General features: G+C 43.8%; 1 long non-coding RNA gene across 1 annotated transcript; it reads right to left on the bottom strand.

Annotated features, from left to right (window-relative positions):
• Positions 1–3347: 3347 nt before the first annotated feature.
• On the bottom strand, positions 3348–11265 carry LOC111769901 (uncharacterized). Its single transcript, XR_002802736.2, has 3 exons — positions 11100–11265; positions 8910–9060; positions 3348–3551 (listed from the first exon to the last, which is right to left on the bottom strand). It is a non-coding gene; the product is annotated as an uncharacterized lncRNA (long non-coding RNA).
• Between the last annotated feature and the right edge of the window lie 10985 nt (positions 11266–22250).

Raw genomic sequence — 22250 nt, 5'->3', positions numbered from 1 at the left:
CCAGAGAGCAGCAAGCGCCTGGGATCTGCGGACTGCGGACTGGACCGCGCAGTGCCGCGGCGGGTCGGCTCCTGGGACTGCCTGGATGGATCTGCAGCAACTTCTTCCTTCTCTCAGGCCACTGGCCAGAGGAGGGTCTCAAACACCTCTGTTCCATGCGGTGGCGTGGAGAGAGCCCTGGAAGGGGTCAGATGCCTGAGCTGGCCTGTGATGGGCGAAGGGACAAGACAGGATGTGGTTACAGCCTTGGGACCCTCCCCACGACACATAGGTTTGCATACACCGACTTCTGCACTGTTACTGCATATTCTCCATATCAGATGTCGGAATAAAACTTCCCTACCGCACTAAATAAGTGGCCTTGTTCTGGGGAGGGAGGTTTTTTTAAGTGCTGGAGGGTGGGAAAGGCCCTTTGGCTGGGATAGTTAAGGCCGGGGGCAGACAGTGTGGCTCCAAGGCTAGACTCCACCCGGTATTAGCTGATTGACTTCTTTGTGCCTCAGTTCCTCCTCATAAAACGAGGCTAAGAGTAGTGTCTACCTAGTGGCATGAAGGCTAGATGAGTTACATGTGTTGAGGCCCCAGAGCAGTGCCTGCTTTTGTTAGCTGACTGGGGCTTGGCAGGGCAGGATTTGAACCAGGAGGAAAGAGAGCAGACCAGGTGTGAAACTGGGGACACAGGTGGATGGGAGGGTTTGAGGAGCCTCTTGCAGACCAGCAGGCCTGGGTAGGGAGAGAGAAAAAGAGCATTCATTTGGCCAACATGGAAATAGTAACCAGGCTGCTGTCACGTGGCAGACACCATGCTGGACACTGGGTGGCAGAGAAAGGAGGGATAGCAGGGAGGCTGATGCCACCATATAGGTGTGGCATGAGGAAGTCTTGAGCCATGCCAAGGAGATTAGGGCCTGTTTGGAGAGATGTCTGGGAGGGGGCAGAGAACTCATGGCCTTGGTGCCCACTGACTGTGAATGACATAGGGGCTGGATGTCTCGGGGTCCTAGATGAGAAGGTGCTTTGGAGAAGAAGCAGAACATGGGAGAAATGCTGAGATGGATAACCTCCACTCACACCCCTCTCTCCAGCCCAGGAAATCAAAGCTGTTATAGTCATAGCTTAGAAACAACTCTTCTAAGGCCCTCAGCTTTCCCCTCACATCTTCCATCTTTTACTTGGATCTTTGGGAACTTACCATGGAGAGATGAAATGAAAGCAAGGTGGTTTGTAAGGATGACTTGGCAGCTGACCAAAAGCAAAATCTTGGGTTTGGGCTTCTTCTTTGAAGGAAAGGGGCAGAGGGCTCTGGAAGGACAGACCAGGAGCTCCTCACCTGGGAGTATTGGATAGCAGGCTCTGTGTCCATGACTGGCTGCCGTCTCACACTGTGGGATGGGGTAACCGTGTAGAGTACATCTGATTCTAGGCTTGCTCAGTTTTCAAGGATGACTGGGAATAGGAAACGGTTAAACTTAAGCTGGGGCTGGGGTGGTAGGGTGCTACTTGACAGGTGTCACATTCTGTGCCTGATACTGATCTAAAGCCGAAAGAAGGCCAGCTGGACTTGCTGGCAAGTACTGGTGATGAGGAATTGTGGGATAGGATGCCTAGAAGAAGATGGGGCAGGCTCTCCCCATTTCAGAGTTTGGCAGGCCTCAGAAGGTCTGCAAGAGGATTTCAGAGATTCCAGAGCTCTAAGGAAAAGAATGTGGAAGGGCAGGAATTGTGAGATTGTCTGTGAGTTTCCTCTACCAGCTCATCAGATGCTCAAATATAGGAAGGCTTCAAATTGCTGGAGCAGTGAGACCTGGAGACCCTGCTTGCCCTTGGGTTCTTTGTAATCCAGCGGCAGGGCTTCTATTTAAGATGGAAACCTAAGCACCTGTGTTTATCTCTGCTCCTTTATGAGAATAAAGAAAAAGGAAAGGTTCATCTCACAACTGAGAAGTTAACCCCTGGGCCGATAAACCTGGACTCTAGCCCCTAAAGAGGCATCTTGAAGGAACTCTACAAGAGGTCATGAATGGTTTGAGGAGATCTGGACCTACCCCTCTTTCATGAAGATGGTGCAGGGTGATTATCACTTTCAGAGTCAGGATGCTGAATGGGAGAGAATGCTGATGGAGAAGCCATATTTCTGACAGATACCCTGTTTGTGGGGACTGGCCAGTCAACCTCCAGTTCCCTCCCACCCCACCAAGCCTGGGCAATCTTTTTCGTTCATTCAACACAAGTTAACTAATCACCAGCTATATTCCAGGAACTGTTCCTGGCACTGGGGATAAGATGATGAATAAAGCAAAGTCCCTGCCATCCTGGGGCTTACAGTCAATGGCAGAAAGTGCTACCCAGAAGAGTTAGGGGGAGAGCTTTGCCATTGCTACGGACAAAAGTTTTCTCTGGGTTTGATATCTGGGTCCTGGAGACTCTTTTCATTTAAATCTTCAAAGAAAATACAAATTCAATGGCGCTCTTTTCCAAAACTTCCCCAGTTCAGAATAGCATGGGAGCCTATAAGAGTGCAAATGCATGCATGTCATTGGAAGACTTGGCTGAAGCTGCCACTTCTTGGGATCGGTCCTATGAACAACATGGACATCCATTCTATTTGTCAGCTCCAAATGGATCTCTAGCACTGGGCTGTCCTTTAAGCTTACCATGGCTTGGCCCTACTCCTGGCTACACGCTGACCCGTAATGCTGACTGGTCCACAACCTAAGCCTTCCTGATCCTCCTAATTGTGTCATTCACCCCAGGTACATACTGTGGTCAGCAGGGGCACTGGGTGAAGAGCTGAGGGCTCAGTGTCACCCTCTCCCACCCTCACAACAGCAGAGTTTGGTGCTCAGGACTGGCCACCTCTCAGTGGTGATGGGTTAGGGAGTATCTGGGGAAAGGATGTTGTTTCTGCAGGAAGGAAATACTGAGTAACGCATCCTCCCAGCCCATCCCTGTGTCAACAGAGGCTGCAGGGGCTTGAGGCCAGTTATGATTTGACTATTTATGCTAATACTTGCCTAAAATTAATGAAGTTGGAAATTAGCGACATCTCCCATCACAGTGGACATGGTAGAGGGTGGGGGTGGGCGGCAATGGAATGATATTCCTATTCGGAGCCTGGCAAGCAGCCCACTGCTCTGGGGACGCTTGGGGTGGCTGTTTGCTTTGCAGCTGTGTTTGCTTCTGCTCTTAAGAGATATTCTTTTGTTTCTTTTAATTTTCTTCGGGAGAGGAAATAAGCTGGGAAGCAGGGTATTGGACAAAGTTGGAAGATTCACGAGGGTGGAAAATTCTCAGTGGGGCAGAGACTAATTACAGTAGGTTAAAAGCTGTAATCAACAACCCCCAAATTTCAGTGGCTTAGCACAGTGAAACTTTATTTCTCTTTTACTCTCTGTGCAATGTGAACGTACTTGGCTGGGCAGCTCTCATGGACAGATCACCATGGGGAGACTCAGGGATCCAGGCTCCTTCCAATGCGTAGCTCCAATGTTTCCTAGAGCCTGGGAATTCTCCAAGGTCCTGGAGATCTCTTCTAGATTGTCTACATCCAGCTGCCCAAAGAACAAAGAGGGAGTGTGGGGGCTAACGTGGACATTTTAGGTCTTGTGTCCAAGCCCATGGCCCCACTTAGATTCAAGGGAGAAATGTGGTTCAGCCAAATGACCAGGAAAAGGAAACGGATTTAATGACCATCCAGACTGTCTATGCTACAGGACAGCAAGAGCCCCAGAAAGACTCGATTTGGGTATTATCTAGGCAATGCCCGATGGATGAATTGTGAAAAGAGCAGATAGATTGGCTGCTCTGAACCCCCAGCTAACACTCTTTGAGGCCCACTGGACACTTTTGTGACTTTTTATCTGGCTATTCCTTCTAGACCAGGCCCAACACGCACATTTCCACACGGCTTACTAAAAAAGGGTTAGAGTTGGCAATGCCATTTTGGAATGAGTTGATGATAGTGACAATTCCAACTCATTCTGCCCTGGGAATGCAAAAGGAAAATTAAGGTGGGCAGCGGGGACTCAGCTAGCATTACTTTAACCTTCATGGAGAGTAAGCAATCTGTCTCTAGTAGAATGTCTCACCTTCTTTTATCAGTGCCTGGAATTCCACCCTTATAGTCTGGTCTTCCAACTCCAAGAACCAGTGTTTCTCATTACATCACAAATTCTTTTTACTTCCTAGTAGAAGTGACATACAAGGTTACTATCTCCAGCCCTGAGATCTGATTACCCATTGTGGGTCATGGGAGGAGTGGGGAAGACGTTCCATAGGGATATTCTATGGTCATGAAAAGGAAGATGAGAAAGTTCCGGGGATAAACTTTGCTACCCTGACAAATTCTCACTCCTAAATGGAGCAATAACGTGCTAATAAGGGATATTTCCTAACAACGAATTAAAACAGGCCAGTCAACTCAGAGGAAGTGGCCTATGATCAATTTGAGAGGCCAGGCAGGGCTGCATGACTCCAATCCCAGTTAGGGAGGCAGAGACAATTTCTGCTGGGATGTCAACCTTCCAGCTCACAAATAAGATGGCCCAACGCCATTTTCCATTTCCTTTCTCCTTGGCCAAGATTCAATCTCTGGAGAAGACAGTGAAGAAAGGGGGATTTCCCTTGATAATGAACCCTGGAGGAATGGAAAGATGGAGGAAGCAAAAAATCCCAAGTATCAGGAAAAAAATTAGGAAGCAAGACTGGCTTCCCCTACTTTAGTGTTCTCATGCCTTCTCCCTTCCTCTCTTCTCTGCAGACTAGTCACGTACTTTCTCTGATCCTCCGTTTCTCCGTAAGTGTAAAATAGTGCTAATAACTCTGTCCCACATGGGGACGGTTTGCAAAAATCCCATTTACCTCCTTCTCTGGGTCCCCATTGTCTTTGATTTATTCCTTTGTAGAGTAGTGTTTTGTAGTTTCATTATTTACCTGTGGTATCTGGAGATAGTGACCTTCTTGAGCTTTTCAGTGACTGTGACATATTTGTCTTTTTGCTCAGAGGCTAGTGCTGGCCTTCTTGAAGTTGCTCAGTGGAAGTTTGTGAGACAATAGATGAAAGCATGAATCAACAAATGCATGAATGAATGAATGGATGAAAGCATGAAGGACCGTGCGCCTCCAAGTGTTCCTGAGGGTTAGAGTATGTCTCTGTCTCAGAATGCCAGCTTTTTGTGAGAGATGGCTAGGGAGGGCTTTCACACATTCCAGGGAGGCTGGTCTGTCCCGGGTGGCAGTGGGCACCTTTCTCCTAGGAGGAGTGCTTCTGAGAGGCACCGCCAGGGAGCTGGATGAGAGTGGTACATGCGCCTGCTCCCAGTGAGGGAAAAGGAGGGCCCATGATTGGGATGTGCCCAATAGGTACCTATAATTCTTGGCTTGGGCTGTTGTCTAGGGCCTCAGGCCTTTGAAGGAAGGTGGTCATTGGACACTGCAGGACCCAGAGACTGCTCTGATCTGGGAAGAAGGCTTCTCTGGGTCTGTAGCTGTATAGCATTGTTGACTCGTTCAACTAATATCCATTTGAAATCATCTGGTTCCACCAACTGGCCACCTTCAGAGTACCAGAGATTATGTGAGTAAAGGTTACAACCCGATTTTTTCCATCCTTCCTTTTCAAAATCAGAGGCTAAATGTTGGTGTTTTATAATGGCCTCTTGGAATCCCTCCAGAGGTCTATTCTCTGGTGGTTTGGTTAGGATCATAACTTTGTGTACTGGGTTGAATGGTGGCCCCCAAAAGATAGGTCCACACCCTAACTCCTAGAACCGGTGAATGTTACATTATTTAGAAAAAGAGTCTCTGCAGATGTAATTAAGTTGAGGATCTTGAGATGAGGAGATTATCCAGGTGGACCCTGAATGCAATAACAAGTATCCTTAGAAGAGTGAGCCAGAGGGAGATGAGACACAGACATGCAGAGGAGAAAGCAATGTGAAGACAGAGGCAGAGGCTGGATAAGGTGACTACAAGCCAAGGATTGCCAGCAGCCACCAGAAGCTGGAAGAGGCAAGGAATGGATCCCCCTCCCCAGAGCCTTTGGAGGGAGTGTGTCCCTGCCAATGCCTTGAATTTTGTACTTGTGGCCTCAGAACTGTGAGAGAATGGATTTCTGTTGTTTTGAGCTATGGTATTGTATTAATTTGTTACAGAACCCACAGGAAACTAACACACCTTCACTGAGATCGCTTGGTGAAATATCTGCCAAAGCATTTCTTTTAGAGAATCACAAATGATGTCAGGAAGTTGTTCTGGTGTATGGATCAAATATAATGGAGAAGGGGAAAGGATATGCAGAGCAGACACAACTTCATTATGAATAGAAAAGTCCTCTGGAACCTCAAGAAAATAGTCCCTCTGGTGTACATTTAATATTACAATCCCATTTGCGAAGTCAGTCTTTTCTTTTGAAATTGGTAGGGGTGGTATCACAGAGCAGGAAGGAAAGTTTTTCAGTCAAGGGCTCAAGGGTTAAAGTGATGGGCTGGGAGAGAGGGAAATTCTGTGTGCCATTTGAAATATCTGTCACCTGTGTGGTATGTTTACTCCGAGGAAGAAGTTGAACACAGTGGGGGTTATTGTAGAAATACCAGCACCCATATCTACGAGGAATTGATGAAGATGATAATTTATATTCATAGTTAATTTACCTTGGAGGTGTACAGGTAAGGCAGGATATTGAATGCTTTTTCCTTCCTTGGAGTGCCCTCATTGACCTAAATTGAGGGGCTTTTCTTCGTCTTGGTTTTTCTTTTGTCAGATAGGATGATCTTTTACCAGTGTGCCTTCTGTTTACAATATCTATGTGTGTCCTTGTTAATAAAGGTGGTCAGTTGGGAAGGGAGCCATCTAGCTGTTTGATCTGCAGGGCTGTACCAGTCAGGTTGTCCAGAGAAACAGAACCAATAGGAGATATGTGTATGTGTGAGTATATATATGTACATATATATATATATGTATGTATGTATATTTTTAAGTTTTATTTTAAGGAATTGGGTGACTCAGTTCCGGGGGTTGGCAAGTCCAAAATCTGTAGTGCAGGCTGAAAATTCAGGTAGAGTTGACATTGCAGTCTTGAGTCTGAAATCTGTAGGGCAGGCCAGCAGCCTGGAAACTCAGGTAGGATTTCTATCGTACAGTCTTGAGGCAGAATTCCTTCTTCAAGAAACCTCAGTTGTGCTTCTGAGGCCTTCAACTGCTTGGATGAGGCCCATCCACGTTATTGAGGGCAATCTTTGTTTATGGTTGACTGATTACAGATGTTAATCACATCTACGAAATACCTTCACAGCAATATCCTGGTTAGGGTTTGACCAAACAACAGGGCACCATAGCTTAGCTCTTCTTCTTTTGTATCATTGCATTATGGTCCAATAGATTTTTATTAGAAATGTTTCATGTATGGCTTTTAGGAGATTTTTGCCCCACTTTTTGGGCCTGTTTCTGATCTTCAGTTTTATTGTGGAAAGAGAGATACAGGTCAATCCAATCAGCTTTTGTCATCCAAGATTTAGCATCTGAGGTTCTGACCAGCATGTGTAAAATTGATATAAGGTTAGGTAACCCTGGGTCACATGTCCTCCAAAAGGATTCTAAACTCCTCCATGAACAGTTGCTGGTTTTGTCAGGGTTTAGGGAAATCCTTAATTACAGTTATTAGCTCAGCTCTGGTCCAAGGTTTTTTGTTTTTGAGGAAGATTAGCCCTGAGCTAACTACTGCCAATCCTCCTCTTCTTGCTGAGGAAGACTGGCCCTGAGCTAACATTCGTGCCCATCTTCCTCTAGTTTATACATGGGATGCCTACCACAGCATGGCTTTTGCCAAGAAGTGCCATGTCCACACCTGGGATCCGAACTGGTGAACTGCGGGCTGCTGAGAAGCGGAATGTGTGAACTTAACTCCTGCACTACTGGGCCAGCCCCCAAGGTTTAAATTCTGCAGTTGTCTGCATCTCTGCCTTGTGGGAGCGATGTATCTTTAGAGGCAACTGGCACTTAAGGATCTTAGGAGTTGCTGGGAAAGGCGAGGGGACTGGACAGGGGAAGAGGAGGGAGGAGTCAATGAAGGGGTGGAGGGGGAGGAGTTGGAAGGAGGAGGGGGAAGAGGCAGGACTGGATCTAGGGAAGTAACTGGAGGACAAGGAAGGAAAGGATTTACTAGGAAAATGAGTCTAGACTGCATACGGATCAAAACAACTCATTCTCTTTGTTTTCTAAAGCACCTCTCAAATGAACAATTTTGTTCAAGTCACATGCTCCCCAGAGTGGCCATTGAAGGTCCAAATGACCGTTGGTGAAGTTGGGCTGTTTAGAGAGAGAATTAGGATTCCAATGAGAATGTATATAAGAAGCAGGAGTTTTTCCTGGACGAGGAGAGGACTTATATGTGGATGTCCCCGTGAGAGCTGGCAACGGTCAGCAGAAATGTGACGCTTGGGCACCTTGTGTCTTGGGCCCTCGGCCTGACAGTTGGCTGTCTCCAAAAGCAGACCTGACAATTTGCTCCCTATAAAAACCAGAGAGAAGGCTGTCTCTGGACAGAGTCTTGGGATGGAAGAAGAACATTATCCAGCTTTATTGGTGACGCACAGCAAAGTTTGTCTGAATGGATCCTGGTCCAGTGAGAACCAGAGACTCGCTGTTCTACGAGGCTGGCTTCGTCTACAGGCCTACAGGGCCTATGCCTGTGTTCTACTCTGTGACTCTCCTTCTCGTGACAAACAACAGTTTTGACAGCACGACACAAAATGGAAGCACAAAGTCAGCCAAAGAGATGAAAAGGAATGGCCTAACTCCACGAAGGATGCAAACAAATGGGAACCAACAACAAAGCCTGGGCACTAAACTGCTAATAAGTAGCTAAGAACTCAATGCAGAGGGAAGGAAGTTCAGACCCAGTGCTGACTTACACGTTGGCGTGGATTGACGAGCCATGAGCAGCAAGGCACAGGGGCTCATGTAGCATCTACAGATGACGCACCTGGCCAAAGGCTGGGGTCTGTAGCGATGGATAAGATAAGATACAGTGCAGACTGTATCTTAGTGGGACATCCAGGAAAGCTGTGAAAATAAATGGAGACCACCCAAATAAGAACAAACAGAAGCTATTTATTTAGAGCCTGCTATAGCACGGGAGTCGGCCACCATCGCTTATGTTTGGCAGGGAGGGACTCAAAGCAGGCAGGGGGAGTGGGAAAACTTTACGGTGAAAAAAGGAAGGGAGGCTCCAGGTGTGCTGTGATTGGAGGTTCTTTGCCTGGGATGTGGGAGGGGGCCTGACTAGAAGGGGGGCATCTTCTGTGATTGGTTGGAAGCATATTTGGCTTTCTCTGGTTAGTCCTGAGTTGGAAGGAGGTACAAAAAATAAAGAAGCTGGAAGTCATTGACCAGTTCCTGACCATTCTGGGCTGATTGCTGCAGGCTTGTGGCTTCCTTGGTTGGTTCCTACAGATTGTGGGTCAGAGTTCTATTGTCAGATATGGTCTGGCCATTGTCCGTTTGTATATTCAGTCTCCGAGAGGATATTGGTGACTTGCTCCAGAAAGTTCACTGTCTGGGTAAAGACATAAGATGTGCATTCAAGGACAAGAGTGGTTATGCCTGGGATTAGGGGGTCCATCTGAGGCCAGGCTGAGGGGTAAGGCTATTGGTAGAGTGAGGGTCAGGCTGTGGTTGGAGTGAGCATTGGGCTGTACTCGGGTGAGGGGTTGGGCTGTGGGCAGGTGACTGGTCAGAGCAGGACAAGGAGGTTGGCCAGAGGCTTCTTTGTGAGGGTAGGTTACCAACATAGGGCTGACTCAGTGATGCTGGCCCCATCTCTGACCAGCTCTGATTTAAGCTCGTCCTACTTTCCTAACATCTCCTTTGACACTAACAGACCTTCCCCAGCTGCACCTGGTACCTTTGAGGGAGTACTTTTAGGTACATTCTAAGGTTGGGGAGGAGGTGGTATGGCTTTGATAATAGGGGCCTCGGGTAAAATTACAGCCTGAAGTCTCTCCCTGCTGCATGAGAAAAGCGTCATCACGCCTGCTCACAAAGATGCTTTGATAGTCACATCCTTTGAGGAGCCAGAACTACCCCTGTGCCATTGTCTTAAGAATCAATATGCTGTGACACTACAGATCTCCTGGGTTGGTAGGGGTGAGGAGATGGCAGGAATGATAGGGACTTTGTTCCTTTCATTGTGCTGTTCCAAGAATTTCCTTCTCCTTAAAAGACTGGCTCGGGAGTAATTATAATCTGTAATCTTTAGTTATTGCTTATCTAGGATGGTTGAATGGGGGCCACAAGATTCTGCCAATAAAACCTCACCCACTGTCTTGCCACCATGCCTGAAAGGCCACATTATTGCTCCATATAACTCTTTGGGGTTGAGCATTGCCTTCCATTTCTTCATTCATTCATTCCACAGAAATGTATTACAAGTCTACACTATGTGTCAAGCACTTTGCTGCTCACTGGGGATAAAATGTGGCATAAGACATAGCCTTGACTTTCATGGATCTCAGAGTCTATCATGGGAGACAGATGTTTAAAAACAGAAGTGCAGCGAATCTAGTGCAATGAACGCAAACACCGTGACAGGATCATGGAGGGCGCCAGGCAACTCAGGCGGAGTGGTGAGGGCAGGCCTCCGGGAGAGGGTGGCATTTCAATAGAGGTTGGAGGTTTAGAAATACCAGGTTTGTGAAGAGCAGGCACACATACCTCAGGCCAAATAAAAACATGTAGGAAAGTCTTAGATCAGGAAAATCTCGGCACTCCTGGCCCCAAATGAAGGCTGGTGAGTTTTGAGCCTAGAGAATATGGACTGAGGGTGTGAATTACAGCTATAGGAAGCTGGGGGCCGCACAGAGATGCAGAAAGGTGTCTGTGTTTGATTTCAAACATTCCACACAGTGGAATATTTTCAAGTAAAGTTTTTATTAGAGTATAACATATACAGAGAAAAATGCACAAATCATAGGCAAGCAGCTTGCTGAATTTTCGTAGAGTAAATACACCTGTGTAACCATCACCCAAACCAAGAAACAGAATGTTACCCCACTCTTGTCCCAGTGGAGACTCCCAGTGTGCATCTGGACCTTCTCAACTACCTGGTCGTGGTGTGGCCTCTTGCTTAGGAGCTCCTGCAGGATGGTCACCTTTCCTTCAGGTCCTCACCTGGGCTGATGACTTGGTTCATAGTTGCCTCTCCCACTAGACTTGAGGCTCCCTGAGGGCAGGAACGTGTCTGTTCTGCTCATCCTTGGGTCCCCACTCTGGGCTTGGGTCACTCATCACTGACCTACTGACCATCCAAGGTAGAGGCCACTCCTCTGACTATGAGCTCGCCACTCCACCTGTGGCCTGGTTGCAAGAGTTTTCAAGTGTCCAACAAATACATAGTAAAGAAATGTATATTAGCTGGTTCTCATTTTAATTCCATGCAGCGCTTAAGCCAGCGAGTGACCCCCTCTCAGTACACCTGCATCTAAATCATCAAGGCTGAAACGGAATGGGAGCAGAGGCTTATTGTGGCCACCAGCAGTCAATTTCTTGAAGAGCAAAGTTAAAGTAGACGTGGGCCTGTAATTACAATTTCTTCTAGAGTCTCTTTGAGTGTGGAGAAGCTGGCTGAGCAGCATTCGGCAAAGGAGTGGCTCTTCCTCGTATGGCCGTACCTGGCTGTTCTTCTTTGCTTAGGTCTAGTTTTATTGTTTTTTAAATTACAGCTTTACTGACATAGTTCATATACCATACAATTCACTCATTTAATGAATACAATTCAATGGTTTTTAGTGGATTCATAGATATGTGCAACCATCACCAAAGTCATTTTTAGAACATTTTCATTATCCCCTTTTCCTCCAAAAAACCCTACCCATAAGCAGACACTCCCCATTCCCCCACACCCACCCTCCCTAGTCCTAGGCAATCACTAATCTACTTTCTATCTCTATAGATTTGCCTATTCTGGACATTCCATATAAATGCAATCATATAATCTATGGTCTTCTGTGACTGGCTTCTTTTACTTAGCATAACATTTTCAAGATTCATCCATGTTTTAGCATGTTTCAATACTTCGTTCCTTTTTACGGCTGAATATTATTCCATTCCATTTGAAGCAGCTGATTTAAAGTCTTTGTCTAGTTAGGTCATCATCTGGGTTTCTTGGGGACAGTTTCTACTTATTGCTTTTTTTCCCATGTGTGGGTCATACTTTCCTGTTTCTTTGCATGTCTCTTAATTTTTTGTTGAAATCTGTACATTTTAAAATAATGCAATATAGCAAGTCTAGAAATCAGATTCTTCCCCCCATCACTCCAGGGTTTGTTGTTGTTACTGTTTGTTGTAGATATTGTTTTTGTTTGTTTAATGGCTTTTCTGAACTAATTCTGTAAAGTCTGTGTTCTTTGTCTCGTGTGGCCACTGAAGTGTCTGCTTGGTTAGTTCAGTTGGCAGCTAGTGAATGAGCAGAGATTTCCTTTAGTGCCTGGAACCAGTAAGTCTCCCAGTCCTTGCCAAGGGGCTCTGTGTTCCTCTTAGGGCACATTCCCAACACTCAGCCAGGAAACTGACACACCTTCCCTAGCCTTCTCTTGCTTGTGTGCGTCCTTGAAGTCAGTCATGGGTGAGAGCTTAGGGCCTTCTCAGGCTTTTTCTGAGCCTGTGCACAGCCCTACGCATGCACCTGGTCTTCTAGATTCCCAGGATTTTCAAAGTCTCTATGGATATCACATTCCTCAGCTTTTCCTCTTAAGCTTTTTGGTTAGTCTAACGTTTGCTCCACCTGGTGTCACTTAGGTAGTGAAGTTAAACATTTGCCTTTAATTGTTTTTGATGTCCCCCAGGGCTTATCATACTGGGAAAGCACTGAGTCAGGTCAAATACAGATGGTCTTGCAAGTGGGATCTTTCAAGGAATCACCAGACAGGTCAGATAATGACAATTCTTTAGAATTGTAGTTTGGAAGGAGTTCCGTCCTGTTCTGCTTCTTGCGGCGGCTGCCAGGCTGCTACTTTTCACTGCAAGTGTAGGCTAGTTGTTTTTAAGACTAGTGTGGCGCTGGAGAGTGGGGGATGGAATGAGAGCAAGTTAAAATGCCACAAAGATGGCTGTTCTTAATGAGATTCAGTCATTTTCTTCTTTTTTTTGAATAAATGCTCTGTTAATAATAAACTGATTAACTTCCAGAGTTCTGAAAAAGCTGATCCTCTTGACTTTTGCTTTTATGAAGGACAGAATTTTCAGAGATCCTTACTCTGCCATTTTTGCTGATACCACCTCCTCATGATGTTGTTTAACATAGTCATCTGGATATTTTTAGATTTTTGTTTTATTTTATTTTTCTGTTTTTGTTTTCTTTGCTTTTCTTTAGCGAGGGCACGATGCAGGTTGTGTCGTATATTACCTATCACATCACATTAGGAATTCTATAACATGTAGTTGTCACATTTTGGGGATGTTAAGAATAAATTATTGGTTCAGGAGTTGTCAGCTTGGTCTCTCTGTTATAAAGCTTCCTCACAAACTCCACTTAATGGTTTGTGTAGCCATTTATTGCCTAGATTCATCATTTCTTCAGTGGTTGTGAAATTGTGAATTTCTAAATCTGTCATTAATTCTGCATTCATTAGCTGTGATTCAAGAACCTTTCCTCATCAATTATTTAGTTATTCTGAAATATAGTTATACAAGAAAAGAAGGATAGAAACTTAATGCTTAAAAATTTTTTTATTGTGATAAACACACAATGTAAACTTTACCTTCTTAACCATTTGCTAGTGCATAGTTCAGTAGTGTTAAGTATATTCACATTGAATCAGAAATCCAGGACTTTTTATCTTGCAAATCTGAAACTCTATACTCATTAAACAACAACTACACTTCCCTCCCGCCGCCAGCCGCTGGTAACCACCATTCTACTTTCTGTTTCTATGAATTTGACTACTTTAGAAACTTCATATACACAGAATTATGTAGCATTTGTATTCTTATGACTGTCTCATTTCATTTAACATAGTGTCCTCAAGGTTCATCCATGTTGTAGCGTGTGACAGGATTTCCTTCTTTTTTAAAGGCTGAATAATATTCATTGTATGTATATACTACATTTGTTTATCAACTCATCTGTTGATGGATATTTGGGTAGCTTCTCACTCTTAGCTATTGTGAATAGTGCTGCTATGAACATGGGTGTGCAAATATTTCTTCACGATCTGCTTTCAGTTCTTTCGGATATGTGCCAGAAGTGGGATTGCTGGATCATATGGAAGTTCAATTTTCAATTTTTTGGGAAACCCCCATACTGTTTTTCATAGTAGTGGCACCATTTTACAATGCCACCAACGGTGCACAAGGGTTCCAATTTCTCCACATCCTCATAAACACTTGTTATTTTCTGGCTTTTCAAAATAGTAGCCATCCCCATTAGGATGATTATTTGTTATTTGTTCTATTTTTGTGAAGAAGAGTTAATTTTTATATATAGGGTTATATAAGGGTACAACTTCATCCTTTTGCATGTGGATACCCAGTTTTCCCAACACTATTTATTGAAGAGACTGTCCTTCCCCCATTGAGTGGTCTTGACACCCTTGTTGAAGATCACTTGGTCATATATGTGAGGGTTTATTTCTGGGCTCTCTATTCCATTTCATTGGTCTGTTTGTGTGTCTTTATGCAAAGCTTCATTCTTTTACTTTATCAGCTTTCAGAGTAATGAGATGATGTGCCATCCAATTCCATTAGTCCTTTTAAAAAAAATCCTTAAGTACCCATGGAATTTTATGTTTTTGGTGTGTTTCAATCCGCTGCAGTCATTGTCCTCCCCTTGGCCAGTTGTGAGGATCGTTTAAGTGGCTCCTGTGCCAGCTTAGTCCTATGGAGCTTTCAAGCACCACATATCCCAGGACCATCATGGACGCTTCCAGCCTTAGCCCTGGGCTCAGCTGTTTCTCCAAGGAATCTTGATTTGGTTTAATTTTAAAGATCACAGTATAGGTGCTAACTGCTTGTTCTGATTATCTTTTTCTGTGTAACAAACCACCCCAAGGCTGAAGCTTAAAATAATAACAATAATTTATTATTATTACCTTTTATAATGGTTCCAGCAGTTGACCCGGACTCTGGTAGTTCCCACTTAGGGGGCTGTCTCTCATGTGATTGCAGTTAGTTCCTGTGTCCGGGCGCTTGTCAAAGACTTGTTCACTTACATGTCCAATGTCTGGACTGGAATGACTTAAACTTCTGGGGGTCAGAATGGCTGAGGTTCCACAGGCATCTCTCTCTTTCCCACCCTCTCTGCGCTCTTTATACCTGGCCGCCTCAGCATATCTGGACTTCTTATATGGTCACTGAAGGATCCCAGAGCAGGTGTTCCAAGAGAAATGGGCAGAAGCTATACGGTATTTTCTAACTTAGCCTTGAAAGTCATGAAGCATCACCTCCATTGTACTCTATTCTTGGAGAGAGTCACACCCCCTACCCAGGTTCAAAGGGAGGGGACATAAACTCTGTGTCATGATGAAAGGAGTGTCAAGGAATTTGCACACTTTTTTTTTTTTTAGTTTCAGGTGTACAACATAGTAATTTGACGTTTATTTACCTTGTGGACATGTTTTTGTTTTTGTTTTTAAGTTAATTTTTATTGAGTTTATGGTAGTTTACAATCTTGTGAAATTTCAGTTGTACATTATTGTTGCCACTCGTGTTGTAGGTGCACCCCTTCACCCTTTGTGCCCCCCAACCCCCCCTTTCCCCGGTAGCCGCTAATCTGTTCTTTTTGTCCACATGTTTAAATTCCTCATATGAGTGGAGTCATACAGAGATTGTCCTTCTCTATCTGGCTTATTTCACTTAACGTAATTCCCTCAAGACCTTGTGGACATGTTTTAAGACCACCATACTGCCTTTGCAGTAGACAGAGTTAGAAAATGCATATGTATGCATTAGAAAGAGAAAATTAATCATAAGTTTAATGTAGCACTTCCAATTCAATTTAGAGATTACAAGGTTTTTACTTAACTTTATGTGATTTTATATTTGTGCGTCTTTTATCATATGCTGAAAATCAGTTTGATTCCTTATAACCTTATAATTACTCATTTGCTTTATTGTAATATATATATATGTATGTGTGAGTAAATTACATAACCACAGTACCAACTACATTAGGCAGAATAATGACCCTCCAAAGACGTCCATGTCCTAATCCTGAGAACCTGTGAATTTTTTATGTTTTATGGCAAAGGGAAATTAAAGTTTTAGAAAGAGTTAAGTTTACTAATCCACTGACCTTAAACCAAGGAGAGCATCCTGGGTTATCCAGATGGGCCCAATGTAATCACAAGAGTCCTTAAATGGTGAGGAGGGAGGCAGAAGAGTCACAGCCAGAGAGACAGCATCATGAGAAAGACTAGACTGGCCACTGCTGGCTGTGAAGATGGAAGGGACCCATGAGTCAAGGAATGTGGGCAACTTCTAGAAGCTGGATATTTCAAGAAACTAGATTCTCCCTAGAACTTCTAGAAGGGAATGAAACTCTGCCAAAGCCTTGGTTTTAAATCCAATGAGGCCCATTTTGGACTTCTGACCTCCGGAACTGTAAGATAATAAATTTGCATTGTTTTAAGCCGCTAAATTTGCAGTAATTCGTTAGAGCAGCAATAGGAAGCTAATACAGATTTTGGTGCCTGGAGGCAAGGTGCTGCTGAAACAAATACAGCAGGCTGGAAGAATTTTTAGGAGCATGATAGAAAAAAACCTAGATTGCTGAATAGATTGTTAGAAATATGGATGTTAATGACTCTTTTTGTGATGACTCAGAAGGAAGTGAGAAGCATGGTGGAGGAAACCTCAGTTGCCTTAGAGGATACTTAAATCATCCTGAACAGACTATTGACAGAAATCTGGACATTAGAAGTACTGCTGGGGAGGGCTCAGATGGAAATGAGAAACATGTTATTGGAAACTGGTGGAAAGATTAGCTGAAAGCTTACTGAATTGTGTTCTGCAGTTATGTGGAAAGAAAAACTTGTAAATGATGAATTTGATATTTAGCTTAGATTTCCAAGCAAGGTGTTAACTGTGTGGCCTGTTTTCTTCTTGCTTCTTATAATAAAATGTGAGAGAAAGAGATTGGTTGAGGAAAGAATTGTTAAGTAAAAAGGAACCAGAATTTGATGATTTGTGAAATTCTTAGCTTATCCAGATTGCAAAAGAAGCTAAAATTAGGAGATTCAATGTCAGGAAAGCATGCTCTGGAGAGAAATCTAAAAGTGTGGATGGATAACCTTTCATTAGTGCCTTGGAAGGATCAAAGTTCAGAGTATTTAGTCTTATAAAGGGCTCTATAAAGGTGTGTGACTCACGGATCCCTCAGCTTTCTCAGCAGAAGCCACATGAGATGGGATTATCTAGAAAATTTCCGTATGGGAGCCTCTTGTCTAATGGAGTGAATCCCTGAGATATACACAGGAGATCCACAGGGCTCTTGGGAACTTTATGCCAGCAGAAACACTGCCAGCTTGGACCAAAAGGTACAGAGAGAGGACAAAATGAAAGAAAGCTGCTGGACCCCTAAAATTCTATAGGCAAGAAACAAGCTGATAAAACTACTCAGATGCAAATGTGTGGTACACTTCATAAAAGAAAGAGAGGATGCCTGTAAGGATGGAGACTTGAGCCAGAGAGGGTTATTCCCAGACTATGGAACCAAATGGAATTTTCCTGGCTGAAAGTTTTTACTTCCATTTTCTTCTTTAAACCAAATGTCTATAATTAGTATCCTATGCCTATCCCACCATTGTACTTTGGGAGCAGATAACTTGTTTCTTGAGTTTCACAGGTTCACAGATGGAGGATAATTGTGTCTCAGATGCATTATTGCCAGAGCCTTACCCAAATCTGATTTAGAAGATGAGATTTGGAATTTTTGGACTAATGAGACTGAGATGAAATTTTGGACTTGATGCTATAATGAGTCGAGACTTTTGGGACCTTGGGATGGAATGAATGCATTTTGCGTGTGAGACAGATGTGACTATTTGGGGGCCAGTGTGCAGACTGTGGTAGGCAGGACAATGGCCCTCCAAAGATGTCCATGTCTTGTCCCTAGAACCTGTAAATATATTACATGGCAAAAGAAAATCAAGTCTGCAGAGGAGAATTAAATTTGCTAATCAGCTGACCTTAAAACAAGGAGAGTATCCTGGATTATCCAAGTGGGACTGATGCAATCCCAAGCATCCTTTAACCGGGATGAGGAAGGCAGAAGAGTCAGAGCAAGAGAGACGGCAGAAAAACTAGGCTGCTTATTGCTGGCTTTGAAGATGGAAGGGGCCCACAAGCCAAGAAATATGGGCAGCCCCTAGACGCTGGAAAAGATAAGAAAATAAATTCTTTCTTAGAGCCTTCAGAAATGAACACAACCCTGCCAACGCATTGCTTTTAACCCAGTGAGACCCATTTCAGACTTCTGACCTCCAGAAGTATAAGATTATACATTTGTGTTGTTTTAAACCACTAGATTTGTGGTTACTTGTTACAGCAGCAATAGGAAACAAGTACAGTGACTATTGCTCATAGTAAGACTACTGTGTGCAGCCCACCATTTCTCTGTGGTTCATTTTGTCCTTAGAATATAACTCACCAGGCATGCATGGTCAAAATACTATGTTTCTAAGTCATTTGAAATAGTTATCCTGTGTATGGTTATTCCACCAACTTTATATATATTCAACTCATTTATTTCAGCTTATTTTTTACTTTTAGAGATGCTTTTGTTTTCTTTTTGAATTAACTTACTTATTTTTTTCAAAAAAGTATGTGAAACATTTACATGATTCCCAAATTCCATTCCATCTCCCAAGTTCTCTCTTTCCCCTTACTGTTGACCATTGTAAAAATTGGTTTTTGGTTTACCTTCTGCTATGAATGTTCAGTTATCCTCAAATTCATGCATTGAAATCGTAATCCCCAATGTGATGATATTTGGAGATGGGGCCTTTGGGAGGTCATGAGGCAGAGCTATCACTATGGGGTTAGTGCTCTTATAAGAAGAGACTTGCAAGAGCTTACTTCCTCTCTCTCTCAGCCATGTGAGGAGACAGCAAGAGGGCAGCTGTCTACAAACCAGGAAGTGGGCTCTCACCAGACACTGGCTCTGCCAGCGCCTTGATCTTGGGCTTTCCAGCCTCCAGAACTATGAGAAATAAATGTTCATTGCTTAAGCCACCCAGTCGATGGTATTTTGTTATGGCAGTCCAAACCAAGATTCCTTCCTTTTGGACAAACACACACACACGTGTACACACACACACACACACACACACTTTGTTTCCTTTCTTATACAAAGATAGAAAGAAAACTATACACATTATCTCATACCTTGCTTCTTTTTTTAACTTAAAATATTTTGAAGATCACTTTTAATTGTATATGGAGATCTTCCTAGTTGCTTTTTACAGTGGCATAGCAGTCCACTGTACAGATGAACTCTGACTAATCTAACCACTTCCCTATTGTTGGATTTTGGATTGTTTCCAGTCTTTTAATGTTATAAATAATACTGCTGCCATGACTAGCTTTATTCATAAATCTTTTTATATTTTTGCTGGTGCAGCGTTGGGATTCCTAGAAGTGAGATTGCTGCATCAGAAAGTAAATGCGTATATGAATTTTCCTCGGTATTGTCGGATGACAGCTTTTAAAAAAATAGGTAGTTCTCAGAGATTATTTGCATGATGCCGAAGTCCAGAGCGTGACCTTAGGGAGAGTTGGGTGAAGAGGCGTGAAGGAGAAGAAAGTGTCACAGTTAAGATGAGGGTTTTGAGTGGGGCCATACATGTGGATGTTGAAATCAGAACTGGAAACGAGTGGAGGACTGTCATTAGATGCCAGAATTGTTAGCAAATGAGAGGAGTGACTAGGAGGCTGATGGACGGCAGCAGTGAGGAGTGGGCAAGGGTGGCAAAGCCATATGACATCAATCTCAAAGGATCTGGAGTTTCAACAAGAATGGGGAGATCAGGGTCAGGAAGCATAGAGGACTACTGTTCAATTCGCATAGACTGGTGACAGCAAACACTTCTTTCTCATAGTTCTGGAGGCTGGGGAATCCAAGACCACAGTGCCAGCAGACCTTGTGTCTGGTGAGAGATTGCTTCCTGGTTTGCAGATGGCCAGCTTCTCATTGTATTGTCACATGGTGGAGAGCAGAGGGAAAGGAAGCAAGCTCTCTGTGTCTCTTCTTACAAGGGCACTAATCCCATTCATGAGGGCTCTACATTTCCCCTAATGACCTCCAAAGGCCCCATCTTCTAATGCCATCACATTGGGGATTAGGATTGTAACCTAGGAATTTGGGGGGGAACACAAACATTCAGTCCTTAGCAATGAGATTCTGGGGATATAAGCGGTGAAACAGGCGACCACTAGAGAGGGCCTAAAGGGAAGAGCGTCCTAGGGGCCAGCTAGATTCCGGTAAGGCAAGAGGTTTGTGGAATGTCCTGAGAGGAGCTTCATAGTGCAGGAGTGCTTCTCACGGGGTGGGAGGACAACCGGAAGTGTTTGGGGGGAGGGAGGTGGTGGTTTGCGTCACCGAAAGGAAAGCACAGAGAGGCTTTGAGCTGAGGACTTGGGAGCTCAGGGAGGGAGCCAGGAGGACTGATGGTAACTGATATGATTAAGAATGTGTGGTGTAGAGACACGGTTGGCTGATTACCCAACATCCATCCCCCGCTGTAACCCCCTGCTCCCATTTCTCCTTCCCAGAAGAGCCTTGAGGCGGTTTCACTATCTATCTTCAAGCCTTGCACTCGTCCCTTTCCTAGACCTAGGGAGTGGGTCCTAACTGGTTAAAGCCATCAGGGAAATTCTGTTTTCATACCCAAAGTTTGGTTCAGATGTAGGCATGTGACTCAGTTGTGTCCAATGGGAAGCAAGAGGATATCTTCTGGTGTCTTCTGGGAATTATTTTCTCATTCTTCATGAATCACACAATGATAAGATAGCCACTCTTCTGCTTCAAGAAGTTATTGTTTCTGGTGTAATTCTTGGAACTCCTGTAGCCATCTTGGGACCATGAAGCCTCATTAACAAGCTGATACGCTGGGGCTGACAGAACAAAAAGATGGAAGGAGTCTGGGTTCTTGATGATTGTGCAAGCTGCTGAGTCGATCAGTCCCAAAGCTGCCATGTTCTCATGAGAAACAATTAATGTCCTTATATACTATTGTGAGTTGGGCTATCTGTTTTTTTGCATCCATGAGAGTCATAACTGACACTATGAGCCTGGAAGAGGTTGGGAAATGTACTCATTTGTCAGACATATTACCAACTGTATAGGTGTTTGTCACTAAAAACATGTAAAGAGATAGACAGATAGACAGATGTGTCTGTGTGTATACACTTGCATATAGATTATCTCTAACAGGGTTCTACGAAACTGGTAACAATGTTTGCCTTTGTGGAGAGAAACGCCTCAGGGGCAGGGTTGGAAAGGAGAGCTACTTTCCACTGTTTGCCATTTTCCCTTTTCAGCTTTGCATCCTGTGCATGTATTATCTAGTCAAGCAAGACAAAAACTCAATAGCATAAAATACATGTTGAAAGTAGTAAAGAACCTAAATGACATTGCAGAAAATAAAATTAGTGACGGAGAGGGCAAACTTAGGGAAATCTTCTGGAATGCCTTGACAACAGATCAAAGAGATGAAGTTGATGAGAGAGAGGATGGCAACTCTGAAGAGAAACCATGGAGCCCATCAAAAAAATGGAATGGAAGCAATAATCAAAGGCACTAAGTATTGCTTTTCTAAGATGAGAAATGATGACGATCAAAAGAGCTGAATCATGTTTCAGTAAAAAAATAATAACAAAGAATCTGATATTTCAATGCATCCTGGTGAAGATTCCATATTCAGGTATACTGAGAAAAGAAATTCAGTCTGGACTCAGATTTCTCCCTGATAAAGAAAGTGGAGTAAATGCAACAGCATCATTTCTTAAGCAGATGTTATGTCCATCGTTGTCTTGGGAAACTGGGATGGGTATGCTCTGAAAGAAAGACGCATGCTTGGGAAGTGCTATAGACTATATACTTCCTTTCGAAATTTATAAAGCCCATTAATTTAGTGAAAAATAAATTATTTATATTTGTTTACCCATAGTTCCCAACAACAAATGTTATGCCTCTATTAATATCCATAGAAAAGTGTCTTGTATACACTACTTTGGGAATTATTTAGCAGCAGAGTTCT

The sequence above is a fragment of the Equus caballus genome, chromosome 22 (assembly GCF_041296265.1).
Source record: "Equus caballus isolate H_3958 breed thoroughbred chromosome 22, TB-T2T, whole genome shotgun sequence".
Lineage (NCBI taxonomy): Eukaryota > Metazoa > Chordata > Mammalia > Perissodactyla > Equidae > Equus > Equus caballus.
Note: the sequence above shows the minus strand (reverse complement) of the source record. Positions and strands in the feature narration are given on the sequence as shown.